Here is a 20,442-nt window from a genome sequence, read left to right on the forward strand (position 1 = left end):
GAGCCTGGCTCTTTGTTGGTGACTTCAAGGCTGGGAAAACTTGCCAGTGAAGCTAGAAATGAGATAACAAGCCATGGGACTGGACACTGGGTCTGGGAGCCCAACCTCTTGGCTTATGGGGAAAAAAATAGAGCCTCAGAGAAGGGAAGAGGCCAACTCAAGGCCACCCAGCTAGAGGTGGTCCTGGTATTCTGCTTTTCTCAGCGATTGGTCAGGGAAAGCTGTGGCTCTTGGGGGAGCTCCCCAAGATAGTCCAAAGGCAGGAGGAAGGATCCAATCAGAGAGCATGGGGAACTCAGGGTGGCTTCTGGAATCTTCAGAGCCATCCCAGTCTTGGCAGTAGATGCAGTATGTGATCTCGGTCACATCCCTTACCCTACCTGTGCCTCAATTCATCCAGCTATAAAATGGGGCTAATTATACCTACCTCACAGGTGAGTTGTGAGGATTAATTAATGTTTGTAAAGGCTTTGTGATCCTTGGATGAAAGACGCTCTTTACATATAAAGGGTCATTATATTTATTATTATTATACAACTGCCAAGTATTATTACCTTAATTAGCTTTTCTAGATATCAAAAGCAATTAGACCGATCACTTGCTGAACTCCACTTTGGAAACTCAAGTCAAAGAAACTCACCCACTGACCTGTCAGCTGGCATCTTGGCGAGGAGCTGCCACATGCCAAAAGCGTGTGTGTGTGTGTGTGGGGGGGGGGGGGGATTTACAAAAGAAATTTGTTTCTGGCTCTGGCTACGGTTCATCCCAAAGAAAAATTTTCCAGGCATTTAAAATTCCCTGAAAACAGAGGTTTTTCAGTGGAAATGATGATACAGGAAGCTCTAGGAGGAAGGTTTAGCTTTGTGGTCAAAACAGGCTTGGCTGGGGGTGGAAATGTGTCCTGTTTTCCCTTCTGTGCCTGGAAGCTCAGGTCTCAGCTCCCAGGGCCAGTGCAAGTGGGTGGGGGAGGCAACCCTATCTTTGATGGGTGCCTACTATGTGTCAGGCGCTCCCCGATGTGTGCATACCTTTAATCACAATCCCATGCAGTAGGTAGGGACTTTCTGACCCTCATTCTACAGATGAGGAGGCTGTGGCTCAGAGAGGTTAAGTGATATGGGAGTATCACACAGCTGGGAAGTGCAACCAAGATACAAATGCACGTCTTGCCGATTCCTTAGCCTGCATCTAGGTTTGATGTAGCTGACTCCCTCTGTGTTACCTGCAGTCTATCTGTGTTGGGTCTAACCCAGTCCATAAGTCATCAAAAGACTGGCTCATATTCAAGAGGGTGGTTGGTACCATATAGGTCTAAGTGGCTCACTGCGTTGCTGGGGCCACCTATAACCCTAGGCCTTGGTCCAACATGGCTTTTCCTATTCAGAGTCTTTGGCCCCAGTTCAGAGCCCCAAGCTCTGGCAGAGGAGGGGCCTGTGGCCCGAATGTGTCCCATCAGGGCAGGCAGGACAGGCCAGGGCAGAAATCAGTGGGGTGAGGCTTCCTCTGTACTGTCCAGTTAGCTGGGAGGGTGTGACAATGGCTGTAATTAACTTTACCAGCATCACGAAGAGCGGTGAGAGGGTCTTTCTCCCACTCCCCTTTCTACTCCATCCAGCTTCTTTAGTGGCCTTGAGGACTCTCCCAAGGCTGTGACCAGGCAGGGGGAGCCCTGGACTGAGCCACATTGCCAGCGTGCGCTAAAGCAAGATCATATCCCAGGTGTGCAGCTCCACAGAACCATTTTCTTTTCACTGAGCCGCCCTGAGGGCTGGGTTGGGGCCTTTGGGAAGTTAGTGGGTGCACTGAGAGGTAGCTGAAGTGTTACGGGCTTGGTGGGTGAAGGAGTAAGCATCGTAGGAAGAGTGGCATATTAATAGAAGGGCTGCTGGCTTCCTGGCTGGCTGGATGGTGGATGAGGGTAGGTGTTGGACAAGGAATTGTACACGTAGATGAAGGGAGGGACAGTGCCTGAATGGATGTGTGGGTGTAGGTATAGATAAGAGTGGGTAGTAAGCATACAAAGAGGTTGGAGATTTGCGGGGAGAGAGAGAAGATTTGGAAAGGGGTAGAGGGGCTAGTAGTTGGGAAGGTGGAGGAAGGGGGAGGGTTGGCAAATGTATGGAGAAGCTGGCAGATGGGTGGAGGGGTGGTGGGTGGGTAGATGTAGATGGAGGAGTCCGGAAGGTAAATGGAGAGTGGTACGTAGGTGGAGGGAATATCAGATGGGGAATGGGTTGGGAGACACAAGGACTGAGTCAAAGATGAAGGGGTTGGCAGATGGGTAGAAGAAATGGCGACTGGAGGTTTTGCGAGGCTAAACCGATCGGTGGAGTGGTGGAGAAGGTGGTCGATGAGGGAGGGTGGGGGTGTGGAGGAAGGGTCGTCAGTTGGGTAGAGCAGTTGGCGGATGGGTGAGGATGGGCTGAATCATGGGGCTTTGGATGGATCGATGGTTTGGCAGATGGGTGGAGGTAGGTAAATGGAGGATGGTGACTCAGTGGAGGAGACGACAGATAGGAAGTCTCCTACTGGCAGATGGGAGGAAGGATCGGCAAAGAGGTGGAAATATGGCAGATGGGCGAGGGATTCAGTGGAAAGACGGAGGGGTCGGTAGAAGGAGGGCTTGGTGGAAGGCTCAGACCATTGTCTGAATGATGGGGGCGTTGGCTTTGTGGCCCAGGCTTCGGTCTGGACAGGCCTCCCTTTATCTCTTGGGGCCTCAGACCCTTTTTGTCTGTGGGTGCTTGAAAGCCTGTTCCAGAAACTTTCAGTGCCCAGCTCGGTGGGTGGCTGTAAGCATGGTCCCCCTCGTGCCTGCCCAGCCGTCTAGCAGCCGGGCTCTCTCTGGGCTCATAAATCCCCAGTCGGGCAGGCTTTCTGTAATTATCCCTGGAACATTAGCTCCAGAGGTGGGGCAGGTGGGGCTATGAAGAAAGAAGCTGACTCAGTGGTGCTGTCTTTGGGAGGCGTGCCCAGTGCAGCCAGTGTCCAGAGCACCCGGCCTGGAGCCCCGCAGCCCCTCCCTCCCCTCCCAGTGGCTTGGAGACCCCCCAGCCTCCCCCCAGGAACTTGGAACCAAGAGGAAGTGTTATTAGGCAGGATCCTGACAGGCACGTCTCCCTCTGTCCCTCTGTCTCTCTCCCTCTTTATCTCTCTGTCTCTGTCTCCTCTCCTGTCTTCTCACTTCCTTCCTTCCTCCAGCTCTATCACTTCCTCTGGGCCTAGTGCTCCCCTTCTATTCTGTTTTCTGTTTCTACTGTCTCTGACTCCTTCTCTGTTTTCTCTTGCGCCTTATCCCTCTCTCTCCCTCCCCGTCTCTTGGTTTCTTGTCTTTGCTGTTTTTGTTCCTTTCCTGTCTGTCATGCTGTCTGCCTGATCCGTTGCCTTCCCGCCTCTCCTTCTGCCCACCTTCTGGCTCTTCTCTCAGGGGCAGGCCTCTGCACCTGTTCCCTGCGGGGGCCCCATCCCTCATCGGTATGGGTCTCACACATGACAGCAGAACAGCTTTGGCGGAGGTGCTCTCCTGGGCGTTGAGTTATGTTTAGGATCTTCCAAAAAAGCCTTTTTCTATCTCCTATTGATTTACGATCAAATGGTGTCATCGACCCACCCAGAACTCTGGCCAGAGCTGGAGGGGCAAGAGGGAAGGGAAGACAGTGGCCATTGGCTCTCTGCAGGTAGCAGACCCTGGTCCAGAAGACTCCTTCCCCAGCGCCATGGGGGTGGGATCCTGGCCTAGACGTAGGTTAGGACTCAGTGTTGACCATCTCGTGGGGCCCCAAAATAGCACAGTGGTGAAGAGCACTTTGGAGTTTGAGAGGCGTAGGCTCAAGTCCCATCCCCCTCCCCCCTCCCTGGCTGTGGGACCTTGGACGAATGGCTTAGCCTCTCTCATCCTCCTTTTGCTCATCTCTAAAATGGGAACAAGACCTTCCTTATGGGTTGTCGTGGAAATTAAATGAGAACGTGGAAAGAAAAGCACCTGGCAAGTTTCAAGCAGAGAAGCAGAACCGTTGAGGGGGATGCGAAGCAAGGAATTGAGTGTGAAGATTTGGTCCCACCCGGTGGCGGGGGAGGGGGAAACAGCCTCCAGGAGATTGTTGCCTCTGTGTTTGGGCTTGAAGTCAATAGGGCAAGCGGTCAAGAGGGAAAGACAGACGTGAGCGGAGAGCAAGGGCAAATGGAACCCAGGCTGGAACACACAAGGACTTGCGGGTCCCCAACTTCAGTGATGCAGGTGACCTCGTGCAGAAGCTGAGGCCCCGTGTCCCAGAGCTCAACATCTCCACCAGCTCTGAGCCTACAGATTGGGGGAGCTGGGGGGTGCCTGGGTGGCTCGGTTGGTTGAGCGTCTGACGTCGTCGGCTCAGGTCAATATCTCACGGCTCATGGGTTCGAGCCCCGCGTCGGGCTCTGTGCGGACAGCTCGGAGCCTGGAGCCTGCTTGGGATTCTGTGTCTCCCTCTCTCTCTGCTCCCTCCCCTGCTCTCTCTCTCTCTCTCAAAAATAAATAAACATTAACAAAAAAAGAATTGGGGAAGCTGGGGGAGGAGAGCTGGTTGGGGGCTGGAGGAGGTATGGTCTGGGGCTTACCTCACATCTCCCAGGTGAGCCTGCAGACCAGCAACGACATTGAGGCCCTACAGCCCCGCGGGTCCCTTGCAGACCTTCTGAGCGTAAATGGGATCTGCCTGTCACTGTGTCACTTACCTCATGCAAGATGTCTCCTGGGGCCTGAACTGACTCCAAACTATGCAGGGAGGAGTTAAATGTAGTCTCAGCTTAGCTAAATTTCACTCAGTGGAAATCTGCCACAGCACCGCCACCAGCCACGAAATCACTGGCTTCCAATATCTGTTCTTGTTTGAATCACCTAGCGGAGTTTTGGGCCCAGAGATGGCTTCCTTTGTTGCCAAGTGATTTAGAACTTCAGGATAAATGTAATATTACATTTTTTTTAAATGTGCATTTTATTTAGAGAGAGAGAGAGGGAGAGAGGGCAAGTTAGCTGGGGAAGGGCGGAGAGACAAGGAGAGAGAGAATCCCAAGCGGGCTCTGCACTGGCAGCGCGGATCCTGACTTGGGGGCTCCGTCCCACAAACTGTCAGATCGTGACCTGAGCCGAAATCGAGAGCTGGACGCTTAACCACTGGGCCACACAGGCGCCCCGAAATGCAATATTTTAAAATCAACTTTTGCTTTACGTGTTTTTAAAGCTCTCCAAGTGTTTGTGATGTGCAGCTGAGCGTGGGAGCCAGGCGTCCACATGCGAAGTGACTGGGAGTGGCGAAGTTTACATGGGGCCGGGGTGCTGGGCGCTCGGTGAACGCCAGGACTGGAGAGACCCAAGGTCGTACAGTGGTCAGTGATGGTTCTTCCTTCTGGCCACAAGCCCGTGGTCCTGCTGTATCACTCTGCACCCTGAGAGGACAGGGCAGGGGGTGGAGACATCGGTGAGCTCATGCCCCTGTCACTGGGAAGGGACCCGTAGAGGGGCAGGGCCGGTAGCCACCTCTCTGTAGACTCTGCTCCTCTGTCCCTCTGCTGCCACAGTAGCCCTGCTGGCCGGAGGCTTTCAGCTCTGGGGCTGTGGCTGGGTTCACCCACTTGCCAGTGGCCAGGCCAGGGCTGGAGATGGGAGAGAACTTGCTACTGTGCAGCAGGGGCCGTTGGCTCGTTCTGTCCTTGCACAGCCAGGGAAGGAGTGGATTGTTAAGGAAAAGCAACTGCCCGTCCAAGGACTGTATTTCCCGGGTCCTTTTGCATAAGGCGGGGGTGACCACAAGTCCTTGCCAAGCGCGTCTGAGAGGAAATGATGACCACACAGAACCTCCAGCGTGTGACTGAGTGGAGAAGCCACCCCCCACCCCCCTCCTGCCTCACCAACCAAGAACACCTGGATCGGACAGTTCCCCGGTGGGATATGAACTTTCACGGCAACAAGCCTTGGACGTTTTGGAGTTTGTTTATTACAACATCTGGCATCACTGTAACGCAATGGTTCTCGAAGTGTGGCCCCTGGGCCAGCAACACCAGCATCTCCAGGGAACATGTTAGCGATGCAAACTCTCAGATGCTACCCTAGGTTTCCTTAATCTGAAAACTCTTGGGTGGTGCCCAGCCATCTGTGTTTTAATAAGCCCCCAGGGGATTCTGACGCATGTAAAAGTTTGAAACCCCGGCCCCAACCTATACACCTTCCTTTCTCATAACTCCTGAATGGACAGCCAGACTTAGGATCCCCCAGGTGGCTTCATGCACACCGCACCCCCCACCCCCCCATCGTCACCTCCACCCCAACCTTGCCTCCCAGGGACCCGTTACAGAACACAGCAGTGGCACAGGCTCTTGAGATGAAGGCAGCCATAGGAAAGTGGTATTCTCAGGAGATAACTCATTCATTCCTCTCATTTCTTCATTCTCTCGACTGTCCCAGAGATGGGTTGGACACCAAGCCGACAGACAAACTTCCCTTGGGGGGCCACAAAGTACAGTTTGGACCAACAGCCCTGCAGGTAGGTTTTATCATCCCCCAGTTTTGGAGAAGCAAAAGCTGAGGTTCAGAGGTACCGATAAGTGGTGGGACTTTGGGCCCTGTTATTTTTTCCATGTCTGCACGTTCCAGATGGTTGCTCTCTTGCAGACAGAACTCAGCAACTGCCATCTCTGCACCTGAGGAAGAATTCCGTCGGGCATCCAGGCCATTCAGGGAAAATTTGCTTGTCTGTTTTTCTCAATATGTTAGATGGGGGCATATGTTTGCTTTAAGTCTGTAACTGTGAGTTCAACGCATCTTGGAAAAGTGAATGAGTTAACCCATTAATGGGCAGTTGGGCAGCTTGCTAGCATACCTCATCTAACTTTACATGTCTAGAAACTTCTTGGATCCTTACACCCAGAGAACACCCTTTCCGGATTGCCACAATTGTTTGTGGGGGACAAATGGACGTGGTCCTTGCAGGCTGTGAATGACACGGTGTACGTTAGAGCAGTGGGTCTCTGACCGGAACACGCGTCAGAATTACCTGCTTGTTAGAACACGGATTGCTGGGACACCTCCTCCCTGCCTCCCACTCCTGGAGTTCCTGACATGGTAGGTCTGAAACTGAGCCCAAATTTTGCACTTCTAAACACTTCTTAAATGCTCCTGATGCTGCTGGTTGGTCTGGTAACCATACTTGGAAAGCCATACTGAGGTTTGGGTAACACTACCTGCTTTAGCTTACAAATGTCAGTGACTTAACGCTGTGGACGTGTATTTCCCACTCATTAATAGGGTAATGGTTGAATCTGTTGTGATATTGCGTATGAATACAGCTATTGGAAGGGATCACGTGTGAGTGCAACGTATGATCCGTTGGCTGAGAAAAGCAATTTGTAATTTACATAATAGGATCCCATGTTTTGTAAAACCAAAGCAGAAAACAAAACAAACCATTTCCCTAAACCTCCAGCCCTGTACATGTTTTATAAATATAGTAAAAAGAACATACGACTCTAGCAGCTTATTAACACAAAGGGACTCTGAAAGTTAAGGGAGATTATTAGCTTTTTAATAGTATTCCTGTGTGACTTCAGAGGATGTGATTTTTAGAATAATATTAAGAGGCACCAAAATGATGAAAATGATTCAGCTCATAAAAGGATGGATTTGAGTCTGCAGTGCTTTTTTTCTTTTTTTTTTACAACAGAATACAGGACACGTTTCTTCTGTTACAGGTCAGGTGCTGTTGGGACTCAAGACAATTTTTTTTAAAACTCATGGCAGTTTTGATGAATGAACGAGCATGTCAGTCACCATATGCATAAGCTGCTCTTGGGACCTGGACGTCCCCCCCTCCATGGGAGTAAACCAACAGCTCCGGACGGGCTGTTTTGAGGGGGCAGCTACTCCGGGGTGTCCTTTAGGTCGCCCTGGCAGTAGAGGAGTGAGTATGTTCCCGCATTCTCCCTTCCTGGGTCCGAGCCTCTGCTGGTTCCCAGAGGGTCATTCCTGGAGCTGACGGTGGATGACAGGGGCTTCAGCACAGATGGGCAGGGAAGTATTTCTCCCAGAGGAGAGAAGTGGAGCTCAGACATCATCACACACGAAGGGGGACGAAGTACCTCTGGGAAAATCTCTGGGGGAAGGATCCGGTCGGCGAGGTTGGGATGTGAAGTCCCTTATTGGAATCTAGCTCAGGAACAGCATGATTCCAGCTACGTGGTACAGGGAAGTGAGCACTGATAGGACATCTGGATCCCATTTCTGCCACTTTTTAGTCCTCTGACCACGCGCCAGTCTTTCTGCTTGTTTGAAATATTGTAGATATTGGCTGGTTTCCTCTTCACAAAAGTTCCATACGCTCGGGGTCAACACCCTTCTCCGTCCGCATTTGCTACTGGGAAAACAGCTCAGATGTCAGATGCAGCACCTGTTGGAGTTAGACCTGGCTCCAAGCTCTGAGCTGGTATTGCCTTTACTGATATGTCCATGCCTCCATGCCTTCTTCAAATTCTCTGAGCTTCGCTTCAGGGTTCATCTGTAAAATGGGTTGGTATTAGTCAATTTCCAGCCAAGAAATGGGAATGGCTTTTGGTCCTCCCCAACCGAGGGAATTTAATACAGGGAATTAGTCACATAGGTGACTGAAGACACAGGAAGGCACCCCACACGTAAGTGGAGAGCAGGAAGCTGCTGCTGCCCTTAGGGCCTGAGGAACAAAGGAGGAGGCATTGTTATTAGATCCTGGGAGTTAGCACCATCAGCAGAAGCTAAAACCAAGGTGGTTTCTGCCCAGAAGGAGGGGGCTCCACGGAGGAGATGTAGTCACTGTCAGAGATGCCTCAGGGAGCAGAAAGAAGGGAGGGACATACCCTGGTTTCTCCCCACCCCCACCCCCCCACCCCATCCACCCTTTAGTGCTTCCCATTGGTCCAAACTACCAGGAAGCCAGGGGACCTGGGACCCTGGGGAAGGCTGTTCCCAGAGCGGAGGGCAGGAAGGGATCTGAGATCAGATGGGCGATCAACCAGCTCAGAGTTAAGGGTTGTTGGGAGCACTGATGAAAGGCCGTGTGCAGCAAAGTGGGACACAGGGTGGGGCACGTTGTGTCTGACCAGCCTGGCTGATTACTGGCCACCACTGTCATTCCACTGTCAGGGAATAATGGTTGAAGTTAGCATGTTTGGTCCATGGCTGTTGAACCTCCTTGAGGCATGCAACAGCTATTTAAAAGAGACACAGAAGAAAGGGCGCCTGGGTGGCTCAGTTGGTTAAGGGGCCGACTCTTGATTTTGGCTCAGGTCGCCATCCCGGAGTCGTGGGATGGAGCCCTGATTGAGATTCTCTCTCTTCTCCTCTCTTGGCTCCTCCCTCACCCTGTCTCTAAGAAAACAAAAAGAGAGAGACAAACACACACACACAAAAGGAAGGTGGTCATCTCCACGGCCAGCAGGGAACTTGCTCATATCCCTGACATGCTGCCGGCTTCCCAAACTCGGTTCCAGTCTTTCAGGCTGTTCCTTTACTCTGTATGCTACTGCAGTTCTAGAGTGCCCGGGGCGGGGGCAGGGCGGAGGCGTGCTTTGCTTAAACCAATCAGGGTCACTCCATGACCTCTGTCTCTCCATCTTTCCCTACATCCTCCCCTCCTTTTCTCTCTTCCTCCTTCCCTTTCTCTTTGTCTCCCAATCATCTTCAATCGTTTATTATACACCAGGTCTCCTGCTCTGTAAGTAGGGGGAATACCATGGTGAGTAAGGTAGCTTAAAAGTACACGTGTTTTTGAGCTTAAAAAACCCATTTCTAAATAACGCGTGACTCAAATGAGAAATCATAAAGTATGGAATATAGTTACGATTTCTAACTGAATAGCAATGGCAATTCTGTGTATCAAAACTTGTAGAATGTATCTGGTCAGTACTCGGGGTGGTGTTTGTAGCTTCTTACAGGAAAAAATAATAGATTAAACTCCCAAAAGGTCTCGTAACCGAGGCAGAAGTATCATAAGAGCAAAAATTAATAATAAACACAGACAACATTGGGAAGGATCCGTACATCAAAAGCTGACTACCAAAGCAAGAAAGGAAAAAGAGAGCCTGACTTCATCTACAGGAGATAGACATTGCAAAAGAATATGTGAATCCGTTTATACTAAAACACTGGAAAATCTTTTTGAAGGGGACACTTCTAAGAAAAATATAATTTACCAAACCTGCCTTAAGAAAAAAAAAAAGTCCAAGAGATCTGTAGTCATCGTCTTATTGTTCCAGATAAAATGTGCAATTTCTGTTCTGTGTATAAGGAAACAGAAGGCCGGAGAGGTGAGATCCTACAGGTGGGAAGCTGCCGAGGCAGACCTGGGTGTGGGTGCAAGGCCTTTCCCCTGGGAGGGAGAGCTGATCCCCTGGGGCCTCTGCTGGGAAACCCCCATGGTTGCCCGCTGTCGGGGTTGCTCAATTACTACACACTTTTAACGCACCTCTAGGAGAGGCATTTGGTACCTGAATCCTCCCTGAACGTTTCGCCACCTCCCAATTAGTGGGCACGGCAGCCGGGCACGGCCTCCGGGTCTCTCGGTACCACCCGGCTGAGAGCAGCAGGCCTGAGCAGCCTGGGCCGAGGCCTGAGGGCCTTTGAGTCAGCAACCTCCCCGGCCCACGGAGGCTCAGTGCCCGACTCGGTGCCCACAGCCGCAGCCCAGGCCTCAGAGCCAGGTTGCCTCTGCTGGAAAACAGGTGGCAGCTTGCCGGAGAGTCCGGGCGGGTGACAGACTCTCAGGGTCAGAAGCCTGCAAGGAGCCCGCATCCTGTGATGGGAAATGAGCTCTCGTGAACTGGCCTCTGTCATCTCTGTTTTTGCATTCTTTCATCCCTTCTGTTGAGAATATCACCCAGCCTTCCGTCCTTGGAGGTCTGGTGGCGTCGCCGGGGACAGGATCTGGCCGTCTGTGGCCACGTGACTCAAGCCAACCAGCCCTTCCCTCACTTTTGATACACGGGCACTCCCTCTTTCCTCTCGGTTTGCTACGTGGCAATGCTGTAAGCCCGGGGGCTTGGGGGTGCATTCCCATCTGCCCCTGCCTCACGACAGCTAGACAAGAAAATAAGGGAGCACGCAGAGGCAGGAACGCTGGGAGAAAAGTGGGGCCACTTGACAACAGTCTGCGAGCTCCTGGATACAGACGTGCCTGCAGCACAGCTTTCCCGATTCTCTCAGGTCGTGGGAGCCAATATTGTCTCTTTGTTCTTAAATTTGTGGGAGTTGGGCTTTCGTCTTTTGAAACCCAAAGGATCCTGACTAACACAGTTTGTCTTGGCTTCTCGTTCTCCCTCCGTCCCTTCTGAGAGGTGACTCACCTCCCCGGCACCTTCCACTCCCCCCCACCCCCCCAGCTCCTCTGCTCAGGAAACGGGCCGCAGCGCGTCCAACTCGCTGCATCACGTGGAATGCTTGGCCTGGTTCTGAATGCTCTAGTGACCGATGTGGCGATGAGGAACCATGAAGAGAGACCCCGCAGGGGTGGGGAGCCCATGAGACGCAGCTGCTTGGAGAAGGGACCGGTCAAAACGTAGTGACTACGGTTAACAGTGGTTGAGTCAGAAACCGTGCCGTGTGCTTGCTACGCATTAACTCACTTCATTCTTGCAGCGACCTTACGCCCAGGTTCAACGATTTCTCTTATTTGACAGACGAGGCAGCTGAGGGTCACGGGGCCCATGCAGTTCGCCTAAGGTCACACACAGAGTTTGGGAGCGGTGAAGCCAAGTTTTGAAGGGAGGAATTTTGCTACACAGTCTGTGTCCTTAAGCACTCTCTTGACTTCGTTAGGTGCGTGCGGTAGAATGAAGTGGGGTCTTTTTTTCAAAATGATGTTCTTTTTTTTTTTTTTTTAACGTTTATTTATTTTTGAGAGAGAGAAAGAGACCATGAGTGGGGAGGGGCAGAGATTGAGAGAGAGAGAGAGGGGACAGAAGACCTGAAGCGGGCTCTGCACTGTGAGTACAGACCCCCATGTGGGGCTAACTGAGGCGGGGCTCGAACTCACGAACCGTGAGATCGTGACCTGAGTCAAAGTCGGACGCTCGACCGACTGAGCCAATCAGGCTCCCCTCAAACTGATTTTCAATGTCTTTTACATGGTTTTCCCAATGTAAGTGTACTTGAATGAACAAGTCTAGTTTGTTTGTGGAGGCGGGGAGGGGAGCCCATAAGAAACGTCATAAGTTAAAGGAAGAAACTAAAGCAAACCGGAAACCCCCCTACAACTTTCTATCACTGCCAACGTTACCCCCTAGAGCCCGGTCGTGCTGTTCTTTTTATAAAAGCAAGAGTCTTTGTAGCTCTCTGCTGCATGGAAGTTAAAGACGAAATTCCATCATCTGACGTTCAAAGCCCTCCTCAGTCTGGTCTTAGCCACCCCAAATTACCTCGACTTGGCCCCCTTCCCGGAGGCAGCTTCACTGTGCACCTACTGAAGTTCCCACTCAGGGCCCTTGCTAGGGGTCCTAGCCATGTGTTCCCAGGCTTGTAGGTCTCTGCTAAATCTGCAAAAGTAAGATATTTAAAAAAAAAAATTTTAACGTTTATTTATTTTTGAGATGGAGAGAGACAGAGCATGAACGGGGGAGGGTCAGAGAGAGGGAGACACAGAATCTGAAACAGGCTCCAGGCTCTGAGCCGTCAGCACAGAGCCCGACGCGGGGCTCGAACTCACGGACCGCGAGATCGTGACGTGAGCCGAAGTCGGACGCTTAACCGACTGAGCCACCCAGGGCGCCCCAAAAGTAAGATATTTTTTAACAGAGGTAGTTTAAAGCCGCCGACTGTGTTCATTGGCTGAACTATCCCGCCATCTCTTCTTACTCTCAGGGTGGCTCCAGGGACTCCGCTGAGAGCAGTGGAGCTGGGGATACACTGAGTTTGGGTTTATGGTTATGTGATTTGCAGTTGCTTCCCTGTATTGTTAAGTAATCCCTAGTCATCCCGGTGTAGAAATCGCCTCCAGGGAAACTTGTACCACCTATGTGCCGACTCCCATGGGACACGTGACGTGTTGTGACAGGAAGGTTCGGGGCCAGCGGCTGTGTCATGGCATGAACGTGTCCTGTGGCACCCAAAGTATGGAGGAGAAACCATGGAGAAATGTACAGAACCAGAAGCTCGTCTGTGGGAAAGTCTCATAAGTCCCGGACCCCAAGTATGAAAAAACGTATGAGAGACTTTGCCAAATGTTCTAACAATCCTAAAAATATGGGAGACATTAATAACGCGTGATGAAGCTGGGGAACATTTTCTGAACGATGAGTAATAAGAAACCAAATTGTATCAACCATCGATACTAAAAAAAAAAGAAAATGTGACATTGACAAGGGCAAAGAGAATGAAGCCAAAATATGTTGGGAAAAAAGTATTATAGACGTAGGTCAAGCCGTCGGCTAACGCACAGTATGGCTATTTTTCTGGATGCTGCAATGTTTATGGTATTTGTCAGTTTTTAAAACTTGCAAGCACTTATTTCTTTTCTCATCCTAAATGGATATTTCCTTTGTACCTCAATTTTTATTTATTTTAAAAATCATCTTTAGTGAGGTATAATTCATAGGCAATGAAATAAGTTTGCGAGCTATGGTTTGCGAGCTCTGGCGAATGTATCACCCAGGTAGCCATCAAGACAGAACATTTCCATCACCCCCGCCCGACCTTTCCCTCTTTTCCTTTTCGTCAGCCTCCCTGCATGCTCCTGTTCCAGGCAAGCATTAGTGCACTTTTCATCACTATAGATTCACATACTTCCAGAACTTCATATAAATGGAGTCACGCAGTAGCCTTTTGCATCTGGCTTGTTTTGGCGAGGTGGCACAGGTCAGCATTGTGCCTCATTTTGTGTTACTAATAGTTTTGCATTTTCCCCTTAATTAAGACCTCCTAATTTGGTTACACTAGGCCTGGCCTTGCTCGCTCCGTGTCTAGATATATCAGGAGGGCCTCTTGGTCAATAAAGGTCCTGTGTATGCATCTGAATTCATGCCTGGACGCTCTGTTCCCTCTGCTGGAATGCCTTCCCTCCTGATCCACCTGATGGTTGCCCGGGTTAAATGCCTCCCACCTTCGGCATTCTCTCAGTAAGAACCGAAACACTCCTTTCTCTGCCGTGGGAAGCACTGGCTTATGTTTCTTGTTTATGCTCATATTATTGCTTTTTATTAGAATCGGCTTGTTTTTTTTTTTTTTTTTTTCCCTCTAGAGTCTGAGGTTTCTGGTGTAGGTGCTGCATGTTGGCCAACACGTGACATCCTACTCTGGCCGCTGCTCACCTTAAGTTGGCAGGTTACCTGATTCACAGCAACAAGCGTTGGTTGAAAATGAAAACAAAAAGGGGTGCCTGGGTGACTCAGTCAGTTAAGCATCTGACTCTGGCTCAGGTCATGATCTCACCGTTTGGGAGTTCGAGCCTCACGTCGGGCTCTGTGCTGACCGCTCAGAGCCTGGAGCCTGCTTCAGATTCTGTGTCTCCCTCTCTCTCTGTTCCTCCCCTGCTCACACTCTGTCTCTCTCTCTCTCTCTCTCAAACATAAATAAACATTAAAAAAAATGAAAACAAAAAGAAGGGTAACTCTTCATTTGGGGTTATAGAAACAAGAGAACTCCCTCCTCTGCTGAGAGCTATTTCTCCTTGGTTTCTTACCCCACGTTCAGCGGGGACAGGTCACTGGATATTCTTCTAAAGGGACTTGAGTGAACGCATCTTATAGGGAACCTCAAAGGACATTCTGAGTGAGGGCCCTGCTCCGGAACTGCAGTGGGTTGAATAGGGTCTCCCCACAAAGACACGTGCAAGCCCTAATCCCCCGAACCTGTGAATATGACCTTGCTTGGAAATAGGGTCTTTTCAGATGTAATTAAGGCAAGGATTTGCCTGGACAGGCCACGAATCGAGCGACGGACGTCCTCATAAGACAGAAAAGGGAAGACACGCAGAGACACAGGGAGAAGGCCATGCGAAGATAGAGGCAGAGACTGGGGGATGCTGTCACCAGCTAAGAAATGTCAGCAGCCACCAGAAGCTGGAAGAGGCAAGGACGGATTTTCTGCTGGAGCTTCTGGAGGGAGCACGGTCCTGCCTGCACCTCAATTCTAGACTTGTGGCCTCCAGACCTGGGAGAGAATAAATTTCTGTTGTAAGCCACTACGTTTATGGTAAGTTGTTCTGACAGCCTTGGAAACTAACACAGATGCGTTTTAAAAGATTGAACACGGGCCATCTGTGTGGTTCAGTCCGTTAAGTGTCTGACTCTTGGTTTCAGCTCAGGTCATGATGTCACAGTTGGTGGGTTTGAGCCCCAAGTCGGGTTCTGTGCTGACAGTGCGGAGCTTGCTTGGGATTCTCTCTCTCTCTCTCTCTGTCTCTGCCCCTCCCACTTCCTCTCTTTCAAAATAAATCAGTAAACATTAAAAAAAAAAAAATGAAGAATTGAACATATAAGAGTGTAACGTAAGCCAGTCGAAATGGGATAGGAAATCTCTGTGGAGCTGTATTACTGTTTTGTGACCAAGAATCAGAACTCCAGAGAACTTTGTGAAGTTCTCCAGCTATCCAGACAGTGGGTTGCTGCCTTTTCTATTTGGGTACTTTATTATTATTTTTTTTAATAGTTTAAATTGTTGAAATCATGAAACAGTTCAAATTAAATAAGAAGTATCATTTTCATCCATTGAATTGACAAATACGAAAAAAAGAATAGATCCTGAAACCAAGATTGCACTGTATGTTAACTAAAATTTAAACAAAAATAAAAAAGAAAAAAGTGTAATATCTATTTTTCACAGGATGTGGGAAAAAAAGTAAAATTTTGTACTCCTAGTAGGAGTCTCAACTTCCTGAATTTGTCAACAGATAGAAAAAAAAATCTTAAAAGGTACATATCCTTTGACCAATCCATTCCACTTCTCAGAAGTTATACTAAGGAAATATCAGAGATGTAAATGACATAAATAAAGACATTTTTTTAAGTTTATTTATTTATTTTGAGAAGGAGAGCGCACGAGTGGGGGAGGGTCTGAGAGAACAGAGAGAGAGAATTCCAAGCTGGCTCCTCGCTGCCAGCACAGAGCCTGACTCGGGCTCGATCTCACGAACGATGATACGACCTGAGCTGAAACCGGGAGTCAGACGCTTAACCAACTGAGCCATCCAGGAGTCCCTAAATGAAGTCATTTTTAAGGTTATTTATTAATGCATTATATGTAATAGTGGGAAATTAGAAGCAACTTTTATCTGGAGAGTGGATTGGTTACATATGAGTTGATACGTTCACAAAAATGGAAAAACGCAGTCTTCCGAATTTACGTTGTACAGAGCTCCCTCATAACTTGAGGAAATGCTCGTGATAAAATAATAAGCACAGAAAGTACAATACAAAGCATTCTTCAGTGCGATCCTGATTTACTTAAAAATATGCATGGAAAACTAGAGGTTTCATGGTTATTTCTGAGTACAGGGACTGAAGCTGGATTTATTTTTCTGTCCATGTCTATTTTTGAGAAAAAAAAAACAAGCAGGTTTTTTGGTGATCAGGAGAAATAGTAAATAGAACTTTGTTTTATTTAAAAATGTTTATTTATTTTTGAGAGAGAGAGAGAGAGAGAGAGAGAACACGAGCGGGGGAGAGGCAGAGAGAGGGAGGCACAGAATCCAAAGCAGGCCCAAGGCTCTGAGCTGTCAGCACAGAGCCCGACGCAGGCCTTGAACTCATGAACCCCAAGATCATGACCTGAGCCAAAGTCGAATGCTTAACTGACTGAGCCACCCAGGCACCCCAAATTATCCCTGTTTTAAAGGTAAGACATTTCAGTAAAGAAAGGGGAAATCCCTTGCATGCCATATAGCTAGTAAATGCTGAACACAGGTTTCAGACCCAGGACAGTGTCATACTGTTACAGGCTTAATTGTGTCTCCCCTCTCCCACCGCTACCCTCAAATTCATATGTTCAAGTCTTACACTCTAGTACTTCAGAGTGGACTGTATTTGGAGATAAGGTCTTGAAAGAGACAGTTAAGTTAAAATGTGGTCATTAGGGTGACCCTAACCCAGTATGACCCAGTATTTATAAGGAGAATAGAGCACAGATGCACGCAGAGGGAAGCCCGTGTAAAGATACAAGGATAAGACAACTACCTACAAGCCAAGAAGAGAGTCTTAGAAGGAACCAGCTCTGCCAACACCTTGATCTTAGACTTGTAGCCTCTACAATTGTGAGAAGATAAATTTCTGTTGTTTAAGCCACCCAGTCTGTGGTGCTTTGTCGTGACGGCCCTAGCGAACTAACAGACCTGCCTAGGACTTTCCCCACCATGCCTTATTTGAATTGTCTCTACAGCTGAACTGTCCAATAGAAAAATACCATGAATCACTTATGTAATTAAAAATTTTCTAGTAGCTATATTAGCAAGGTTTAAAAAAGGAGGTGAATTTAATTTTGGTAATACATTTTATTTAACCGAAGAAATAGAGAATATGATCATTTTAACGTACAATGTATATGAGCCATTATTAGTAAAATATTTTACATTCCTTTTTTCATACTGAGTTTTTGTAATCTGGTGTGTATTTTATAGTTGGAGCACATACCAATTCGGATTAGCTACACTTCAAGTGCTTAATAGCCATGTGTGGCTACCATATTGGAAATCACAGGTGTAGTAGAAAATCCCTTTCTGCACACCAATTTCTTTTTTAAAAAAGGTTGCTGTTTTATTCTGATAGTACGTGATCATTGTAAATAATTTATAAAATATCCAGCAAGTCTGGCAGGGATGTCATTTCTGAAAGTTTCGTCTTTGCTTTGACATTAACAACTCTACTGGCTGAGTTAGTTGTTCTTCCAAGGATTAAGCCATTTGGGCATTTTGGTCCCTCATTTCCTGCCTGGCATTAGACTGGGAGCATCAGATTTGGAATGTTGCTGCGAGAAAGCCTTTTGCCCCTCATCCCCTCAACCACCTATTCCTACTAACTCACTTGGAAATCAGAGGCAAAAGTACGTTGCTACATGCACACATCCTCCAAACCTCAACCACAGCCTAAGTCTAGTGTGTCTCTTGGATGACCGTCACTGCCAAGTTTGAACCCAGAGCCTCTCTGGCCCAGTTCGGGTCTGGCCATCCCAACCTGTTGCTCGCTGCTGGCTCCTGACTCCTGGAGCTGAGTGATCTGTGATTCTGGATGGCTATCCCAGGCAGGGACCCACTGTGCTGCCTAGGCTGTCCCCCTAAACCAGGCCTCTTGAATGGACTTGCTGAGCTTCCCTTTGTGCTGGGTGCACAGAACTCATCTCATGGAGGGGCTTCAATAGCTGCAAAATCCAGAGACTCATAGCATCATGTAGTTATCTCCAGACCTATTAGCTACCCCAGTGCTTTTCCAAGGGCATCCATGACCATGCTATGGCCCAGTGGTTAAGAATGTGGTCTCAGGTATCAGACTGTCTGCCTTTTAATCCTGTTCTGCCAGTTGCTAACTCTGATTTTGGATGCTGCTTTCACTTCTCTGGACCTCTTCTATAAAATAAGGATGACAGCAATAGTGTCTACTTTATTGGGCTTTATTCTGACATAGTTTAAAACTATATAGTGCTTAAATACTATAGAGTACTTAACATGTTGCCTAGTACATAGGGAGCTCTCAGTCAATGATGGGAAAGAGCCAAGCACACCAATCCAGGTCAGGCACCATGAGTCCATTCCATCATTGTTTGGGTTCTTAAGTTGTAAATGACAGAAGCCCACTTGTATTAGCTTAAGCTGTCATGATCAGACAATTGATTACAAGGGACCAGAGCTGTTTCACAGAATGCAGCTTGTCCTCAGGAAGGGATTGGAACTACATATGGAACATTCTGGAACCTCAGGAGCTCTTACTTTCTGCCTCTCATCCCTGCTTCAGTGTATGTGCCTCTTCTCTTTTATTTGAACACTGACATTCTCTGTTTTTCTGGCCACATGTTGGGTTGATCTCAGGCTTCTCAAGATCTCCTTTCCAGTGACCAGTCTAGAGTGTGTTGGAGCTCCACATCCCTGGAAGACAAGTGGGGTTGGCCTGGTCTGAATCAGATGTTGACTTCTGTCTTGATAAGCTGGAACCAAGAGCAAGAGTATATAGTACAAGCATGACCTTCCCCCCCTCTCCTCCGCCCTGCCCCTTTAATGTTGCATTTAGTTGGGGGAAACAGAATAGAGTTGATGAGATAGAAGAAATAGATGAACATGACTTGGTGAACAGGATGATCACATCTTGGTCAACAAAGTGAATGAAGATGTAGACTTAGTAAAGAGCCAGAAACTGCACAGTTTTGACTCCAGGTTGTGACCACAAGAGAGGAGGCACTGAGGAAGTTTTACTCCAAGGTCAAGAACTGAGACCTTATAGACAGTGGTTTATGTTGTGGATTAATAAGGGAATCATTGAGCCTGTTTCTTGTGTATGGCTCATATCTGTCATTCATTCATCCATTCATTCATTCATTTGTTCGATCATTTGTCCGTACTTCTTGAGTGCACTGGAGATACAATAATGAATTTGCTCTTACAGAGCTCACCTTAGTTTCTCCTGTTGGTGTGGTTTCACCCAAGGAAATAAATCAAGTACTCATGGAGCCCCGTTGTTGTGTCACTTTTTCTACCCAGTTCAGGAAAAACAAAAGCAAAAACAAAAACGAAAACAACCCTGGATCTGAAGAAGGTGGAAGTCATCTCCTTGGAGATTTTGGAAAACTGGCTTGGGGTCTGATCAACTATGGCAAATTTTTGCTTTGATTTATCTCTCCCCACTCTTCCCCCCCTCTTCAACCACTAAAGAGTTAAACTCACCCAGAGGAGGCAGCAAAGAAGGTAAGGGAGTGTGACATTGTGATTTATAATAAGAAATATATAGTTGGTCTTCATCCCAGTTTCTGACACCGAGCTCCTAAAACCCTTGGAATTTCTAAGTGATAAGAGCGATAAAAATGTCTTGATATTTATAACAACCCCCTTTCAAACACACCTGAGTTTATGTTAATGAGGTGACTTTTGGAAAGCCCCTAAGGATGGGGGCTGGTTGCCAGGGGAATCAACCATGTGATTACAGAGTTGGAACTTTCAGTCCCCACCCCCTGACCTCCTGCGAAGGGAAAGGGGCTGGAGTATCATATTCAATCGTCAGTGGCCAATGATCAAAAAACCCCAAATTGTGGGATTCAAAGGGCTTCCAGGTTGGTGAACATGTGGAGTGCTGGAAAAATGCATGTTCAGAAAGGGCGTGGAAGCTGTGTGCCTCTCTAAACACCTTGCCTGATGCGTCTCTTTCTTCTGGCTCCTCAGGATTGGGCCTTCTTGGAGTATCCTCTCTTTTGATCTTTGAAATCATCCTTTTAAACTTACTTGTCAGCTAGTAAGTGCACAGTACCTGTATATTATTTGT

This window comes from Panthera pardus, unplaced genomic scaffold, assembly GCF_024362965.1.
Source record: "Panthera pardus isolate Hobbes unplaced genomic scaffold, ASM2436296v1 HiC_scaffold_25, whole genome shotgun sequence".
Taxonomy (NCBI): domain Eukaryota; kingdom Metazoa; phylum Chordata; class Mammalia; order Carnivora; family Felidae; genus Panthera; species Panthera pardus.